The 18,630-nt window shown below is 36.9% G+C and overlaps 1 pseudogene; it reads right to left on the bottom strand.

The window, feature by feature from the left end:
- Positions 1 to 16,917, bottom strand: part of LOC127426247 (sex comb on midleg-like protein 2) — a 35,607-nt pseudogene extending 18,690 nt beyond the window's left edge.
- Positions 16,918 to 18,630: the final 1,713 nt, after the last annotated feature.

Genomic DNA, 18,630 nt, shown 5'->3' with positions numbered 1-18,630 from the left:
TTAGCAGACTAATGTTAAACTCAGCGAGTATTGACGCTGACTATCACCCCTAGAGTCGCGAGTTTGAATCCAGGGTGTGCTGAGTGACTCCAGCCAGGACTCCTAAGCAACCAAATTGGCCCGGTTGCTAGGGAGGGTAGAGTCACATGGGGTAACCTCCTTGTGGTCATGATTAGTGGTTCTCGCTCTCAATGGGGCACGTGGTAAGTTGTGTGCGGATTGCGGAGAGTAGCATGAGCCTCCACGTGCTGTGAGTCTCCGCGGTGTCATGCACAACAAGCCATGTGATAAGATGCGCGGATTGACGGTCTCAGAAGCGGAGACAACTGAGAATTGTCCTCCGCCACCCAGATTGAGGTGAGTAACTGTGCCACCACGAGGACCTACTAAGTAGTGGGAACTGAGCATTCCAAATTGGGAGAAAAGGGGATAAAAATGTAAATAAATAAAAATAAAAAAATGTGTTTACCGTCTGCTTTTCTCGGGCATTAAAAGCCCAATGTTAACTGCGCTGGGCAAATTACACAAAGTTTTGCGAATGAAGCGCAATCTATAATTAGTCTAATTTACATAAGCTATTTTGCCAATTTAATTTATGCCAAAACATTTGAAAAGCATCTAATCTACCCAGATGTTTTCAAAATTGTCACTTCTGGGGAAATTGGCACAAAATAGAAATGAAAATGGAAATTGAAAAGTGGTGCTACTTAATGTTTGAGGACATTTGTGTTTAGTTTTGTAAACACTTAATTTTTATACGATGTTGGACTGCCACTTGACGTCCAATGTAAAAATCTGGGTCCTTAAGCAAAATAACTTGATTTAAACCTATCAATAGGCCCTCCAAAGTCAAAAAGGCAGTTCTACCTTGCTGCCGGGTTTAGGGCCTCTCTTTTTATAGGGTTTTGATGTGAGCGGTGAGGTCATGGGATTCTTGGCTGCGTTAGACTGCGTTTGGCCGTTCTGTGATGTGGCGGCTGCAGCTGCTGCAGCTTCGGCTGCTGCCTTTAGCATGGCGATGGTCTGGCTCTTGGGTCTCCTCCCTCGCACCCCCTTGCGCACGGGTAGAGGAGGCAGGGGGTGCGGCAGGTGGTAAGGGGACTGCATGGAGCACCTGGACCAACTGGACTGGCCCAATGCCGGAATAAAAGTCTTCGAGAAAGTGAATAGAGAGGGAAATAAAAATGGAAAAAGTTAGGATACACTGAGTGATCCGTGCATGCAGGTCACATAAATGTTAAATAATACTGATTGAGCAATCTTGATTCGACTGTAAAAGATTATGCATATTATCATTAGATGGAAACAAAACATTTGATGATGATGATACTCATGATGTAGCAAACAAATACGTGTTTTTGTACATGTACTATGCAATGGTATTCTTCGAAGTGTCTTTAAGTACTTTTTAAGTAAGTAAAGAAAGAAAAAAACAGAGAAAGAAGGAAAGGAATGAAAGAAGAAAGAGAAATTAAAGAAAGTAAGAAAGAAAGAAAGAAAGAGAAAGAAAGAGAGAAGGAAATGGAAAGAAAGAATGAAAGAAAAACAAAGAGAAAATAAAAGGAGGAATGAAAGATGGAAAGAAAGAAGGAAAGAAAGAAGGAAAGAAAGAAGGTAAAAAGAAAGAAAAAGAAAGGAGGAAAGAAATAAAGAAGAAAGAAACTGAAAGAATGAAGGAAAGAAAGGAATGAAAGAAGAAAGAAGGAGAAATTAAAGAAAGAAAGAAAGGAAGGAAGAATGAAAGGAAGGTAAAAAGAAAGAAAATAAAAAACAAGGAAAGAAAGGAAAAGAAAGGAGGAAAGAAAGAAAGGAATGAAAGAAGAAAGAAAAGAGAAATTAAAGAAAGAAAGAATGAAAGAATGAAAGGAAGGTAAAAACAAGGAAAGAAAGGAAAAGAAAGGAGGAAAGAAAGAAAGGAATGAAAGAAGAAAGAAAAGAGAAATTAAAGAAAGAAAGAATGAAAGAATGAAAGGAAGGTAAAAACAAGGAAAGAAAGGAAAAGAAAAAGGAGGAAATAAATAAAGAAATAAAGAAGAAAGAAAAGGAACAGAAAGAAAGAGAGAGAAAGAAAGAAAAAATAAAGTAAAAAGGAAAATAAAGAAAGATAAAAAGAAAAAAGAAAGAAAGACAACTTCACAATAAGGTTGTATTTGTTAACATTAGTTTAAGACTAAAAATACACAATACTTAATAATCTTGGTTAATGTTAAATTCTATGTATATATATATATATATAGTCAAATCATGCTTCTTCTGCAGATCAAGTATCTCACTAAAGTGAGGCAGTCCTGATGAGTGGATCAAACAGAGACGTGGCACAAAGAAAAAAAAAAAACTTTGATATTTTCTCTATGAATCTGACCAGTGAACGACTCTACGCTCTTTATACTGCCAATTTTTCCCCTTTAGATTTTGCCATTTTGCATATTAGAAGCATCTCGTTACAGTCTTGAAAGCAGCACTTTTCAAAAAGGTGAGCACAAAAATTTAGTTGTCTGGGGATTCTCTTGAAGACGGAGAGAGCGCGACTGTTTCAGCTTGCCACTGTGCCTCACAGGAGGTTTGTGCTTTTCAGCACTCTATTGTTTTGCAGGCCTCCCCCCCACCGGATCTCTGGTCAAAGGCCTCTTTTCTGGGGCCAACAGGTAATCCTTATTAGGGTGAGAGAATGACCCCCATCTCCACCTACATGTGTGTGTGTGTGTGTGTGTGTGTGTGTGTGTGTGTGTGTGTGTGTGTGTTTTCAAGCTGTGGGACATGATGTCACTAGTGTGGACTATGGAAGGTGTTCACAGCTAAAATTCACTGTACAAAAAATCTTTAATGGATGTCTTTGTCTTGTTTTCCAGTAAAATACCTAATCATCCTTAAAATAAGACACATTTACCTGGTAAGCAATACTGCAAAATATTAAAGGAATATTCCCAGTTCAATACAAGTTAAGCTCAATCGACCACAATTGTGTCGTCCCAATGTGGGTTACAGAGGCACTTACCATGGAAGTGAATGGTAGATATTTTTGTCACATGTGGGAGATATTGCTTTAATACATTATTATTAATATTTAATTACAGTAAACATTGCATTACTATACAGTGGTAATATATTGTTTTATTTTCCCCATTTCAATAGAGCTTTTATTTTCACCATTCTGTGTGTTTTTGGCGGTAGTTTCTCACCTCCGGATAAGAACCTTGCTACATGGCCCAGTGTGATTATTAAACTCCAATACAATATATATATATATATATATATATATATATATAGTTCGTATGTGCTACGTGCTTTAGAGCACTCTGCTGTTTGTCATCTACATGATCACGAGGAGGTGTTTTCAGTTTATGGGCGGCCGGCGTGCATGCATTCATTTTGAAGCATGCAGCACATGCAGATTATATATTTATTTAATTACAGTAAAATTGCAGCCTTTTGTGGTTTAATAATTACCCTTAATTGAATTAACTGTACATTAGAGCATTCATCTTCATCGCAAATATTTCAAATTCCGTGACTTTCCACGTTTTATAGCTAATGCTATTTTTAGGACTTTATCCAGTTTTCCACATCGCAGAAATCATAGGGCCCTACATATGGCAACAGCGGTATAAGCGGACTCTGATCGTTGAATTACTGAAAATGAATTCACATCCCAAGAATCAATCCAATTAAAAGTATTAACAACAGTAGAAACAACAATATTTAAATAGCAATTCTGAGTTAAGTCAAGTTACCTCAATGCATATAGTTAAGTCCATTGTATATGAACACCGTTAGTTAACTGAACTAAATTACATACGTTTTGGTGACGGCATTACTCAATTCAATTGAAGGAACGAGTTTACGCAATCAAATGTGTAGAGTCAACTTATTAGGGTTTTTTTAGTGTACTCAGATGAATCTGACTCAAATCAATAATGCTTCTGACCCAGCCCAAATATCAGATGAATTTTAGACAAAAGATGACAAAGACTTCCAAGCCAGTTTTATAATTTATAGAGCGACAAACAATTTCCCATGAATATTTCTGAGCAGGCAAGTTAATGTATTATTCATTTTGTTGCTGTGCAATGCCTACTTCATAGTCTCAATTAAGAGAGCACCTTTATTTGTTGTTGTAGCATTCTACATCATTACAGTGCTCTGTATTTTCTGAAAAGCTGTTTTCAGTCAGTGTTAAAAGTTTCAACTGTAATACACTTAAAAAAGAAGTAGGAAAACAAATCTTTTTGGTTAAGTATGATATTTGATATGACAAGCAGATGTGCAAAGCGCAAAATTAGTTATATGCTCACTGCAAATTCATCAAATACATCTATGAGAGCATGCTTATAAAATATTTAACGGCATGGCTCGCAATTCAAACATGCTTAATGTTTGCGAATCCTTAACGAAGTATCAGATACCGGCAATTCTGTGTCAACCAATCCATTCATGAAAGTGGTTCCAAAACACAAAGCCACCATATTCTCCTATTATTGGCTCTGTACAAGCCAAGCCATCTCTAAAAGATCAGATAAACGTCTCATGTTACAGGGCGGCTGATGGGAGGTCAGCAGAAGTCGACTTTGTTAAGTACATCTGGGAGCTTTCGCAGAGTCGTGCAGCTGCTCTCCTAGGCCTCGAGAGGGGAACGAGAAGAGAAACGAAGCCCAAGCCACGCAGACGTTTAATGAGGAGAAGAAAGCAAGCAAGCGTGTGAGGAATGGGCAAGTGTTTTCTTTCATTGGAGGGTTGGGGAGTGGGTGATTCTCATTCAAGTAGCTTACAAATATAAGGTGGCACATGAGGAATCTAGCTTTTTAAACAAACACACATGCACGCTATGGGCGTGCAAAACAGAAGCATTTTCAAAAGCACTTCACAAAGAGCAACGTTTCCCCACCCTAATCAGTCAGCAAGTACTGTTTTTTTTTTTTTTAAAGGTGAAGCACATTTCTAACCACGTTTCACAATGGCTGAATCACATACATAGGTGATCTATTCACTCCCTGCTGCGGTGTGACCCAGTGACCTGCAAGTTGACTCTGAGGACTCCACAATGCCCGGTGCTGGACCCGAGGGGCGTCTGGTCACGGGAGAGGTTGCTAGTGATGTGGAAAAAAGGCATTCAGGCAAAACCAGTCTAATTACTCTATCTCATACGCAGTATTTACATTTCGCCCTACACCAGACCTGAACGCCTGAGCAATCAGTCTACGGCTGACTGCGGCTTAAGCTTAGAAGCAACTAGAACCACATGTTGTGGGGGGAGTAATGCCAAAAAGTGTGTGTGTGTGTGTGTGGGCTTGGGTGGTTTACGAGGACATTTTTTAAGGTTCCAGACTGGTAATTGCAAGGGTATTATGCTATAAATGTGGTTTATGAGGACATTTCTAGTGTCCCCATAATTCAAATTGCTTAAAAAACATACAAAACTATGTTTTGTGTTGTTTTTAAATGTAAAAATGCAGAAAGTTTTTTGTGAGGGTTAGGTTTAGGGGTAGGGTTAGGGTTAGGGGATAGAATCTATAGTTCGTACAGTATAAAAATCATTATGGCTATGGAGAGTCCTCATAATGATAGCTGCACCAACATGTGTGTGTGTGTGTGTGTGTGTGTGTGTGTGTGTGTGTGTGTGTGTGTGCATGTGTGTGTGTGTGTGTGCATGTGTGTGTGTGTGTGTGTGTGTGTGTGTGTGTGCATGTGTGTGTGTGTGTGTGTGCATGTGTGTGTGTGTGTGTGTGTGTGTGCATGTGTGTGTGTGTGTGCATGTGTGTGTGTGTGTGCATGTGTGTGTGTGTGTGTGTTAAGAGGGGATATAGGGTTCTCTGAGCCCCAGGTGATTTAATGAAACAATGCAATCTGTTAGAGGAACTGAAGTAAAAACAGCTACAACACAACTAAAGCTTTTAAAAGTTGGCCTTTAATACAGCATGCCAGTCTAAGCTTTTCCTTTATAACTCTCATAGCATTTATTTATTTATTTATTATTATTATTATTTTATTTTTTTCATTCTTTTGGGAAATTATTGGATCTTATTTTTGGGAATGGCTAAGAAGATTGTGCACTTAATGCATATTTTAATATTTTTCACTTAAGGTTAGTGAAAAAAAAAATACTAACTTCATTCAACATAGCACAAAACATACAAATAATATTAATGAACTTATATTAACTTTTTAGTTAATGCACATAATCTATGGCCATTGTATAAAGTCTACCATCTATAAAGATTACAATTTAACCTTTCTTCTCAGCTCAATGTACGTTTTTCCACACACACACACACACACACACACACACAAAAAGAGAAATAAAAGTAGTGTCTATTTCCTCTAAGAGCAAAATGAGAAATGCATCAGGAATGAAACACTGGCGAAAATACAACTCAAAATAAACTCATGTGACCTCAATGCACAAGCCACTAAAACAAAGCAACAGACATCAGAGACAAAAGCCTCGAAAACACGCCAGAGAGGAACTCACCTAAATGCCAATTTATATGCCAACTATATCCGCGTTGTGCACCAACGAATCCGGTATATCTGTTTCGCTTAGTCGATACTGTTTATTTTAAATACGAGAAGAGCAGCCGGAGCTCGCGCGCACTTTTCCACCCGGTCTCAGTGGCAGCAGCAGCGGCAGAAGCGCATGACAAAGCCCGTGCCGGTGGAGCCCTGCTCGGGCAACATCTGATTAACATGGAGGCGAGGAGGAGGAGGAGGAGGAGGAGGGAGGTTATTAGAGCAAATAATCGTATTCATTTCACAGGAGAGCTTATGTAGCCTATAACTTAATGAAATCAGTAAAGATAAAGATTTAGAAGTAAAGATTTAGATATAAACAGAAGATCCAAAGTCTTACAAAATGTGTAAATGAAATAAAAAAAATGGCTTAACTCCAACTTCCTAAATTTGAACATGGATAATGAACTGAGATCATTATTATTGGAACACCAACACTTACGAAAAAAATTCCTTTATGACTTTGCTTGTGATATTGATGGCACTTTCATCAAACCGTCCAATAATGTAAAAAATGTAGGTATCATCTTTGATCCCTCCCTCACTTTTGAAGCTGTATCTAAAATTGCCTTCTTTCACCTTCGCCGCATTGCTCGCCTTCATCCCTTTATCAGTCTCAAAGACGCCGAAACACTGGTTCATGCATCTGTATCCTCATGTCTTGACTACTGCAATGCCCTCTTCATTGGTTTATCTGCTAACTCTATTGCTAAGTTGCAATATATTCAAAATTCTGCTGCTAGAATTCTTACACATACCAAGCGCTCAGCTCATATTACTCCATTCCTGTTTGAACTTCACTGATTACCAGTTTTGTTTCGCATCAAATATAAACTAATCCTGCTTACATTTAAATCACTTCATAGTCTGGCACCTCACTATCTTTTTTATTTATTTATTTATTTTTTTGGGGGGGGGGGGGGGGGGTTTTCCCCTTTTTCTCCCAATTTGGAATGCCCAATTCCCAATGCGCTCTAAGTCCTCGTGGTCGCATAGTGATTCGCTTCAGTCCGGGTGGCGGAGGACGAATCCCAGTTGCCTCCGCGTCTGAGACAGTCAACCCGCGCATCTTATCACATGGCTTGTTGAGCGCGTTGCCATGGAGACATAGTGTGTGTGAAGGCTTCACGCCATCCACCACGGCAACCACGCTCAATTCACCATGCGCCCCACCGAGAACAAACCACATTATAGCGACCACGAGGAGGTTACCCCATGTGACTCTACCCTCCCTAGCAACCGGGCCAATTTGGTTGCTTAGGAGACCTGGCTGGAGTCACTCAGCACGCCCTGGGATTCGAACTAGCGAACTAGCGAACTCCAGGGGTGGTAGCCAGCGTATTTTTACCACTGAGCTACCCAGGCCCCCTAGCACCTCACTATCTTAGTGAATTGCTTCTCCCCTACAAGCCGATCCGCTCTCTTAGGGCTTCTGGGTCCGGACTCCTTTCTGTCCCTAGATCTCGCCTCTCTACTATGGGTGGCAGGTCATTCAGCGTTGAGCACCCAATATATGGAATTCACTCCCCCTGACTCTTCACAGCATCTCTTCTATCTCTGAGTTTAAACCTCAACTTAAAACTTTTTGATTTCTCAGTGTTATTTATCTTAATGTGTTATGTATTCACTTTTAATGACTGTACTATCTGAACTGTGATTTTGTGACTGTTCTTTGTTTGTGTATTATTGTGTTACTTTTGTAAAGCGTCCTTGAGCTCTGGAAAGGCGCTATATAAATTAAACGTATTATTATTATTATTATTATTATTATTTGGTTTTGATTTAACATTGAGATTTATTGGCTAAGGTTGAGATTTAATAGTATTTTTAAATAGGCCTTTGCATTAAAAAAAAATTAAAATAAAAACAGAATTAAACACAACATCACAGCACTTTTTTGAAATGTTACTTAGGTCAATCTGTCAAAATTCTGACAAAATGTATCACTTTATTTGACATTCATCCAATAGGGTGCTAAAGGCTCCCCGGGGTAAAAGGCACATTCGATTTTATGTTCCTTCAAAACACTAAATAGCAACAAAAACTACCAAACTACTTTCTTTAACACCGGTTTGTTAAATATGCACTGAAAAATATATTCCTGCGTGCAATATCTAAAGTTTCATTTTGAGGTAATTTGATCTAATATTAAATCATTTTAGATCGTATTGCAAATTTATGTATTTTTTACATTTATATATTTTTTTAGATAAAATACTCATTTATAATTTTAAGTTGTGTTCAAGGCTATTAAATCAAAAGTTAAAAAAAATAATAATAACTGTCCAGTAAGAGAGAGGATCATATTTGGGGTAAAAAGCCCCCCTTGTTGCAGATGCTAAAGGCCCCTATAAAACACATTATTTTTCTTAAGTGGGTGAATAGAATTGTTTCTAAAAAATGTTCAAAGTGGACTCACATTGACTGGTCAAATCACAATGGAGATTTGTTTGTTTATAAAACACTTTAAAGTGTTATAAAACACTTTATGTTATGAAATGCCAAATTTGACAGAAACTAACAGAAAATGTTTAACACTTTTCTGAAGTTTTTATTTTGAATAAGCATGATCTTAAAAGTGCAATATGTAATATATTTACTGTACTAAAGCATAAAATTATCAGAATATGTCATTATAGATTTAGGAAACATGCTAAGTTGAAATACTGGCTTCTCCGAAAACAATGCTACAGCCAGTATATTCTACTTTGAAATGTCCGTTCTGGGCCGGAATTTCTGTTTGTGTTTTGGCCTGTGTGATCTCGCCCACTGCCCATTTCCCAATAGTATTTTGACACCCCGGGTTGCCAGATTTGAAACAAGTTAGCAGGCAAACACAGCGCACAGCAATACATCTAGCTAACATTGACAGAGTCAGAGATATAAAAAATCCACATGGGCTGATTTATAATTTGTAAACAATAAAAACATTGCAAACGTATACATTAGCTGATCAACTTACAGTGTAAGGCTCGTCGCTTGCCATTGTCAGTTTGCTCGTTCCTGTTGCGTGTCCTCAACCTGGCAACCCACGTTTGGACTGCAGTACCCATTTTAAACGCTTGATGTCAAAGTTATAGTGATGGGAAGATCGGATCATTTTACTGACTTGGACCTTTGAGTATCGTTCAGTAAAATGAACGAACCTTTATTCAAGTCATTTTGTTCATTTCGTTAATTTGAGCATAATTAAACTACTTACGCAAACTTTTGATTAGTTCACCTCTGGAATCTTCTTGTCCAAGTCTTTTGTTCTTTTGTCACGTGACAAAAGAAGGAATGACTCGGACCAGATGACTGGAGAGGTGAACCATTCATTTCTGTTTCCTGTGTGAGTAATGCATAGCATATACCCAGCAAAAAGGGGACATCCCCCGGACGTTGCGAAAGTCCGCTTAGGTCCGCATTTGGTCCGCTTTGTAACGTTCGCTGGCGGATGTTCCGAGGACATTCTGAACGTTCCCTACAAGTCCAAATTTTGTCCGGGCCAGAGTTTGCTACCGTCCCTATATCGTCCCTCATCTGACATTTCCATAGCAACACTTGCAAAATCCATTCGCCCATGTGTTCCCTTTTATCATCAGACCTGACACCTTGCAACTCAGACAAAGGAAAAATTAAACTAACCCAGCTAACAAAAAAAGGTCCTCAGAACGTCCCCTAAATGGCCTCTGTGAACGTCCCCTAAACGTCCTGAATGGACGTCCTGTGAACGTCCCCTTGAACGTCCAGAGGATGGCAAGAGGACCCTACACATGGACGTTCGTGGGACGTTCGTAGAGGTAATTTAGGGGACGTTCTGAGGACCTTTTTTTGTTAGCTGGGTACGAACGACTCGGACCAAAAGAGTTGAAAGGTGAACTAATCATTTCTGTTTCCTGTACAGCGCCTATGCGGTTTTCACGTAACAAACGAGCGGAGGTTGCGCAATGCGCATGCGCGCCAACACAAAATGAACGAATCACTCTCAGAGACTACTCGTTCTTCTGAGTCACATAAAAGATTCGTTCAAAATGAACAAATCCTTCATGAACGACCCATCACTACAATGTTACATATTGCTCCTTTAATTTGTTACTCACAAAAGCATCTAGCTGTCTCCAAAAAAACTGCCTAAGTTGAAAAATGTTGCCCTATAACAATTGTCCTTATATTAACACAATATCACTATAACCCCACACTTGGGGTAAAAGGCTCCTTTGCCACCCTTTTTTAAAAATGAATTTTAATATCAACATAATGCCACAAATGCTGGCGATTGATCATTATGTGTAATGAACCCGTAATATTCCTTTAAATGTGCTTCCAAATACCCAGAGGTGAAATCTTTGAGGTCTTTTGTAATAGTACATGAGAGACGTAAATTCAACTGGTGACCTGGATCAAAACAAACTCTCACAAGACATGTCTAACACAAAGCAGCACTCCCTTCTCTACAAACTGAGCAAAAGAAACAGGAAAACAAAAATAAATATACTGTTTTTAAGGAAACTAGGTTTTCAATGTAAAATAAATAAGCCTAAAAGCTTAAATTAGACTGCAAAAGATCTGAAGAGATTGCCTTTCCATTGTCCTAAGCATTTGTTACTGCATGTTGTTCTTTGCTACATTATTAATATATACACATGTGCGTGCACACACACACTGTACAATGTGCTCTGTGCCTGAGGTTAAACCCAGCAAGTTAAAGATTAACCTCAAACACCCACAGACACACATTTTTCAGCGCTCATTAGAAATGTTCTCTAATGATCAGTAAAAACTACCATGCAAGGCAAATGAAGAAAGGGATAAAGCTCATACAAAGAAAAGGACAAAACCACAATTCCTGATCTCACACCTCAATTCAAAGCAGACATAAAAGCCACCAGGATCCATGTACATTAAAACCATTTGCTTTTTTGTTTAAAGTATCAAGAACACTTTTAGCCTGTAGCGTTTCTTTAAAAACAGACACTTTTAAATTGTGGTTAGCACAAGGGTGTATATTTGGCTTGAACATTGGGGAGGTTATAGTGTGAAGAATTATGTGATTCCATTGATCATGGTAAAAATATTGCTGAGATCCTCCCCTTTGCGATGATGTATAACATTTGATCAATAGTCGATAACATATATTTCCACTGATTTATTTAGCATGCTTTTCCGCTGGACCGCATATTTTGTTCTGGACATTTAAGATTTAACATTGGATTATTCTCAAAAGCAGGCTCACAGACAGGTTAATTAATGGCACATTATTTTATTTAGAAAACCGCCTAAGATAAAAGTACAGTCACATTCGTGAGAATGAGAGCTTTCATTTGATATATAATTGTCTATGTAAGTGATATTTGAAAGACTTTTATATTCATATTAATATTTCTACCACATAACCACAAGGTGGTGCTAATTTGCGACGCAAATGTTTTCAGGCTATAGTTTGTTATTTTATGTAACATAAATGCAGAAGTGATGGCTATCTATGACAAGTTCAGATTCTAAGCTTTCAAACAGTACCCCATATGCCTGACTTAGTATTTGAAGACTTAAACATTTTAAGCATAAACTTTTTTCATGACTTATAGTGCCCCCTTTTGGACCCGCCGGTGGGTCAGCAGAGTTGAAGAGGTTTTAAATCATAGATGCTTTATACATACTGTAGGTCCTATTGTCAGATAAATAGCAAACCTCTGCCAACACCCCTTTTGTCACCCAGTACCTTTTTAGTCTGGTCGTGTCCATTTTGAGTACTTCGCGGGCATGTTTGCTGCTCCTTTCCTGCGTTTACCAGAGGAGGAAGAGCCGATAAAGGCTTTACAGTGACACGTAACACGTGACTACCATCATCCATCAAGACCGCCATGTTCATTCACTTCACATCAATTATCCTGCCAGAGCCACACAAACTACTTAAGCACAAGTTAAACACTTTACAAAGTGCCAACAGGCAGCAATAAACATCACATCCCAGATTTACGGCACATCAGAAAATTATATTTAGTCCAGCAAAGTGCGCATGCTATGTAAATGTTGATGTCAAGAAGAGTTTAGATGCAGTGGGTTTTCTTGTCCCTCACACTTCATAATAATATCTTAAGTTAAAATGAAGAGGGATTCAAGGTAGTAAAATTGTAGAGTGTTGATGATTTAGGAATTTAGCTTTAAATGCATCCTTGCTTATTCTTTATTTCCAGCTGAAAATAAAAAATGTTCCGTAAGTGTTCCTTCAGTGAACCTAATTGAAAGTATATCCACACTCAGTTCAGTTCATTAAAATGTATTAATTTGAATGTAATTAAATGTTTTGATAATGGAAAAATTAGATGCAAAATGAGGATGAGGCTTTGAAATTAAAAATAATTAAAAATGAAAATGCAAAAGATGGTGTCAGTCAAAGTGAAATTCCTAATGAGAGCAGAAACAGCGCAACATCAGTATTTATGATGAGAAAAAGGCATGATGGATGATTATTTGTGCATTACAGTCTTCATATTCATATACTGTAGCAAAACACTTTTGCATTTCTCTTAAGAGTAATACATTTTTTCATAAATTTGGCAGCAAGGATCAAAATATCATAATTAGAGCTGTCGATTTAATGCATTAATTTAGTGCGAATAATTATAAAAAAAATAACGCATTAATTAAAATGAATGCAATTAATCATGAAATGCTCCCGTCTGACACATGAGTACATACACTGTAAAACAAAATTTGGCTAAAGGTTTAATATGTAATATATTTACTGTACTAAAGCATAAAATTATCATAATATGTTATCAGAGATTTAGGAAACATGCTAAGTTGAAATACTTCTCCGAAAACAATGCTACAGCCAGTATATTCTACTTTGAAATGTCCCTTCCCGGGCCGGAATTTCTGTTTGTGTTTTGGCCTGTGTGATCCCGCCCACTGCCCATTTCCCAATAGTATTTCAACACCCCGGGTTGCCAGATTTGAAACAAGTTAGCGGGCAAACACAGCGCGCTGCAGCCATGGAAGCCAGCAATACATCTAGCTAACATTGACAGAGATATAAAAAATCCACATGAGCTGGTTTATAATTTGTAAACAATAAAAACATTGCAAATGTATACATTAGCTGATCAACTTACAGTGTAAGGCTCGTCGCTTGCTATTGTGAGTTTGCTCGTTCCTGTTGCGTGTCCTCAACCTGGCAACCCACATGAGCTTCGAGTCTGGGGAAGAGGGAGCGGGGGAGACAAATCTCTCCAATAATTTGGACTGCATTACCTATATTAAATGCTTGATATCAATGTTACATATTGCCCCTTTAAATTTACAGTAAAATACCAGCAACCGTGGTGGCCAAAAAAAATATTTGTTACCGCAAAAAATACAATGACCATATTTCAGGCTTTACGGGATGCAGTTTTGATGCCTCTGTATGTTACAGTTCACTACTCTTTATGTTATTAAATGATATAAACTTGATATCCTTCAGGAACTATAAATTCTGCTTTTCAATTTGTGTAACAAAATGTTCTGTTAATCACTGTAGTAACTACAAAATGCAACATGATGACTTAATAATTAATACACATGTATAGAAAGTGCACAGTGTCACTCACACAAACTCAAAACACCATCAGGGTAACACATATGACACTAAAATAATGCAAAATATGCTAAACTACATGAAGTGAGTCATGTGAGTCTGGTTTCTCCCAAGGTTATTTTTCTCCTTTACCAACATCTTATGGAGTTTTGTGTTCCTTGCCACAGTCGCCTTCAGCTTGATCACTGGAGTTATAAATACAATTATTATTTAATTACTTAATTTCTATAAACAATTTACAATCATATTTAATCAGACTACACAATGAAGACTTTATAGACATTACAGTTTCATTTTCTGTTGAAGCAGAATTTCCTGTAAAGCTGCTTTGAAACGATGTGTGTTGTGAAAAGTGCTATACAAATAAAAATGACTTGACAAATAGAGCAGATGAAAATAGGCAAATAATAGGGTTATGTTATAAAACATGTTGTAACATGTAATAAAACATACTTAAAATACTTAAAAGTATTGTCTAAATGCTTAACTTGTCTGCTGCCATAATATATTTATATTTTATATGTAATGTTTTTTTGAATTATCGGAATTATAATATTTATAATATTTTATATTTATAATTATTTGTATTATTATATACTAAATTATCTTTATGCGCCTTTCTCAGTAATTATTGATAGATTAATTGCGATTTATTTGATTCATTATTCGGCATATCATGTAATTAACTCAATAAAAAAAAAAAAAATATATATATATATATCAATTGACAGTCCTAGTTATATTTATAATTATTTGAATTATTATATCCTAAATTATATTTACTTGGGGGCTTTTCTCAGTAAATACAGATACGTGATTAATTGTGAATAATTCAAATAATTAATCAGCACATCATGTAATTAATTACTGTAGATAAAAAAATGTAAATGATTGACAGCCCTAATCAATATACTTATTTTATTAAATACTAAATAACAAACATAATATGTTGCTTTTAGAGAGTGGAATTGATAGAAAATAAATCCTCCAACCAAAAAATCACCATACAATAATCATCAAATCCTCAAAATGGTAATTTAGTGAACGATCATTAAATAGTTTTTCCTCGCAGAATATTGGATATTACACCTCAGACTTCTGTAATCACAACAGAAAACCAACTGCAACAAAATACCAAATTTAGCATTCAGATCAGTCCCAATACTATAGACATAATAATAATAAAAACATTTCTTATAATTCAATTCAGAATTGCTTTATATTAAACCCAAAAACCAATTTTGAGCTTAAACACTAATTTAAAATTTCAGTTCTTCTTATCACTGACTCACTCTATATGGCACCTGAAACTGAGATGCATTGAAAAGCAAAACAAAACAATAGTGACCTCTAGTGGTCAGAGCCTATACTCACAGCAGTTCCCAGGAGGCTGCTGTGATTGGTCAGTTGACACCAGCCCACAGGGAAGATGTCTCTGGAGTCATACTGGCACCAGTAATCAAATTCTCCCCTCCAACCATCAAACATGACGAATATCTCGCTCCATCTCACCTCTCCGATGGTAGCTGGACAGATGAGATTTGGATTCTTTCAGTCCACCGCTTCCAGTTTCATACCAAACTGAAGTAGTTCTGAGAGGGTTTGGAAGGCTCCTGAGGAACTGCAGAAGAAACAGTCCATCCGCATCCCTTTCAAAGCTTTGCTCCAAACAGTTGTCTCTTAAATTCTTTAAAATGTATATTTTATACAATTTGTAAGTTGAAGACAGTAATTACCTTTTTAAAGGCCGAAGTTGGAGCTGTCTCGGCCCCACTTAATGTTTTTAACAGGAACATGGGCCATGAAGAGGCATTCATTCTGAACCCTGAACAGAAAAAGGCATTAAAGAGGGTCTGGAAAATGAACTGAATGCAAAATAAGTAGCTATAAGTATGTATGACCACAAGTAGAATTTCATTTCAAATCAGTAGGGTACAACGATTTGATTGTACCCTACTGATTTTCTGAAATGTATTATATTTTGCTGTTTAATTCTTTTCTGTTTGTCACTACTCAGAAGTGCACACTTTACCCAGCGGCGGCTGCAGCATGTCTCCACTCTTTTCACACGTGCCAATAGACTGAATGTCCGAAGAGTCGACCAGTCGCCAGAAGTCATTGGTGTTGTCACCGCCATCTAGTCTGAGCCGCAGATGCAGACCCATTAACCCCATCACCATGGCGATGCACACAGAGGTGGAATTCCTGGGATCACAAGACTCCACTTTCATTCCAACTTTAAATTTATTACTGGGAGGGACTCTGGACTGGAGAGAGACAGAGAGACAGACAGAAAGAAAGAAAGAAAGAAAGAAAGAAAGGTAAAATGAAAAAAGAAAGAAGAAAGAAAGAAGAAAGAGAAAAGAAAGGAAGCTAAAAATAAAGATAGAAAGACAGAAACAAAGAAAGAAAGAGAAAAGAAGAATACATAAAAAAGAAAGAAGAAAGAGAAAAGAAGAAAGATTGATAGATAGATAGATAGATAGAAACAAAGGAAGAAAAAAGAAAGAAATAAAGAAAAAAGGAAGAAGAAAAGAAAGATAAAAGAAAGAAGAAATAAAAAAGAAAGAAAGAAAGAGAAAAAGAAAGAAAAGAAGATAAAAAGAAAGAAGAGAAAAGAAGAAAGAGAAAAAGTAAGGAAGCTAAATAGAAAGAAAGATAGAAAGAAAGAAAGAAACAAAGAAAGAAAGAAAGAGAAAAGAAGAATATAGAAAGAAAGATAATAAGAAAGAAGAAAGAGAAAAGAAGAAAGATAGAAATATAGATAGATAGACTCACAGCATGTGGAGGCTCATGCTACTCTCCGCGATCCACGCACAACTTACCACACGCCCCATTGAGAGCGAGAACCACTAATCGTGACCACGAGGAGGTTACCCCATGTGACTCTTCCCTCCCTAGCAACCAGGCCAATTTGGTTGCTTAGGAGACCTGGCTGGAGTCACTCTGTACATCCTGGATTCGAACTCACAACTCCAGGGGTGATAGTCAGTGTCAATACTCGCTGAGCTACCTAGACCCCCGAAATGCGTAAATCTTAAAATTAGGCTTAAATATTTTTTAAGTGTAATGTTAATATACCAACTGACTAAAATCTGATGTGTACATTAAAATATACTGATGCCTGCCATAATATTACAGGTGTTAAAATAGAGGACTGCATTATAAGGTTTATACATAAATGAAATATTTCAGAGCAGATCAAAAGTAGACAAATATATGGGCACTATAGAAATTGCTAATAGTATTTCCAGACATGGAAAGCACACTTTTCCACAAAAATTATCTTATATATCCAGGTTTTCCAAAAATAAGAAGAAAAATAACTATTTAAATAAAATATAATGAAATGGGATGCATCAAACAGGGAATCTTCTCACTGTAATTGTTAGTTATTTTACACTTTTACTTCCAAAAACAATTTTAACAGAATGTTACTGTAACGTTACACATATTGTGTTGATAAATCTAGTATATTTTTCACTATAAGGTAACAGTTAACCAATTAAAGGGATAGTTCACCCAAAATTGAAAATTCTCTCATCATTTATTCACCTTCATGCCATCCCAGATGTGTATGACTTTCTTTCTTCTGCAGAACACAAATGAAGATTTTCAGAAGAATATTTCAGCTCTGTAGGTCCATACAACGGAAGTGAATGGTGGCCAGAAATTTAAAGCTCCAAAAAGCACATAAAGGCAGCATAAAAGTAATCCATATGACTCCAGTGGTTAAATCCGTGTCTTCTGAAGTGATGTGATAGGTGTGAATGAGTAACAGATCAATATTTAAATCCTTTTTTACTATAAATCTCCACTATCACTTTCACTACCTTCACTTTCACATTCTGAAAGTGAAAGTGGAGATTTATAATAAAAATATTTATCTGTTTCTCACCCAAAGTGATCATATCGCTTCAGAAAACAATAATTTAACCACTGGAGTCGTATGGATTACTTTCATTCTGCCTTTATGTGTTTTTTTTTTAGCTTCAAAGTTCTGGTCACCATTCACTTGCATTGTATGGACCTACAGAGCTGAAATATTCTTCTAAAAATCTTCATTGTCTTCTGCAGAAGAAAGAAAGTCATACACATCTGGGATGGCATGAGGGTGAGTAAATGATGAGAGCATTTTCATTTTTGGTTGAAGTATCCCTTTAATGTGTTTTTAAAGTAGCATTTTTACATTCTTTTTTTGTTAAAATTATTTTCGCTCTACAAAAAAGCATTTTGTAACAATTTACAGAATGCTAAATATATCAGATAATAAACAGATCACAAAATGAAGCTGTGATCAAAACGTCTCCAAAATGTCAGAAAAGCAACATAATTACTAACCCGAAGAGCTCCTACCTGTCTGAAACAGGAGACGCTGAAGTCTCTTTCAAGTAAATCTCTCAGCAGAATGGCTCTGAGGAATGGACAGGTGAGTGAAATAGGAAGTATGTGACAGAGTACAAAGTACATGTATTTGTTTATTTACAGTGCACAATAATAAACAAAGAGAAAGCTGTACCATTAAGGGTATTTGAGGGGTGTAAATCCTCAATACTTGATTTCTC

Source organism: Myxocyprinus asiaticus, chromosome 35 (assembly GCF_019703515.2).
Source record: "Myxocyprinus asiaticus isolate MX2 ecotype Aquarium Trade chromosome 35, UBuf_Myxa_2, whole genome shotgun sequence".
NCBI classification, from domain to species: domain Eukaryota; kingdom Metazoa; phylum Chordata; class Actinopteri; order Cypriniformes; family Catostomidae; genus Myxocyprinus; species Myxocyprinus asiaticus.
This window is presented reverse-complemented; position numbering and strand designations above follow the sequence as displayed.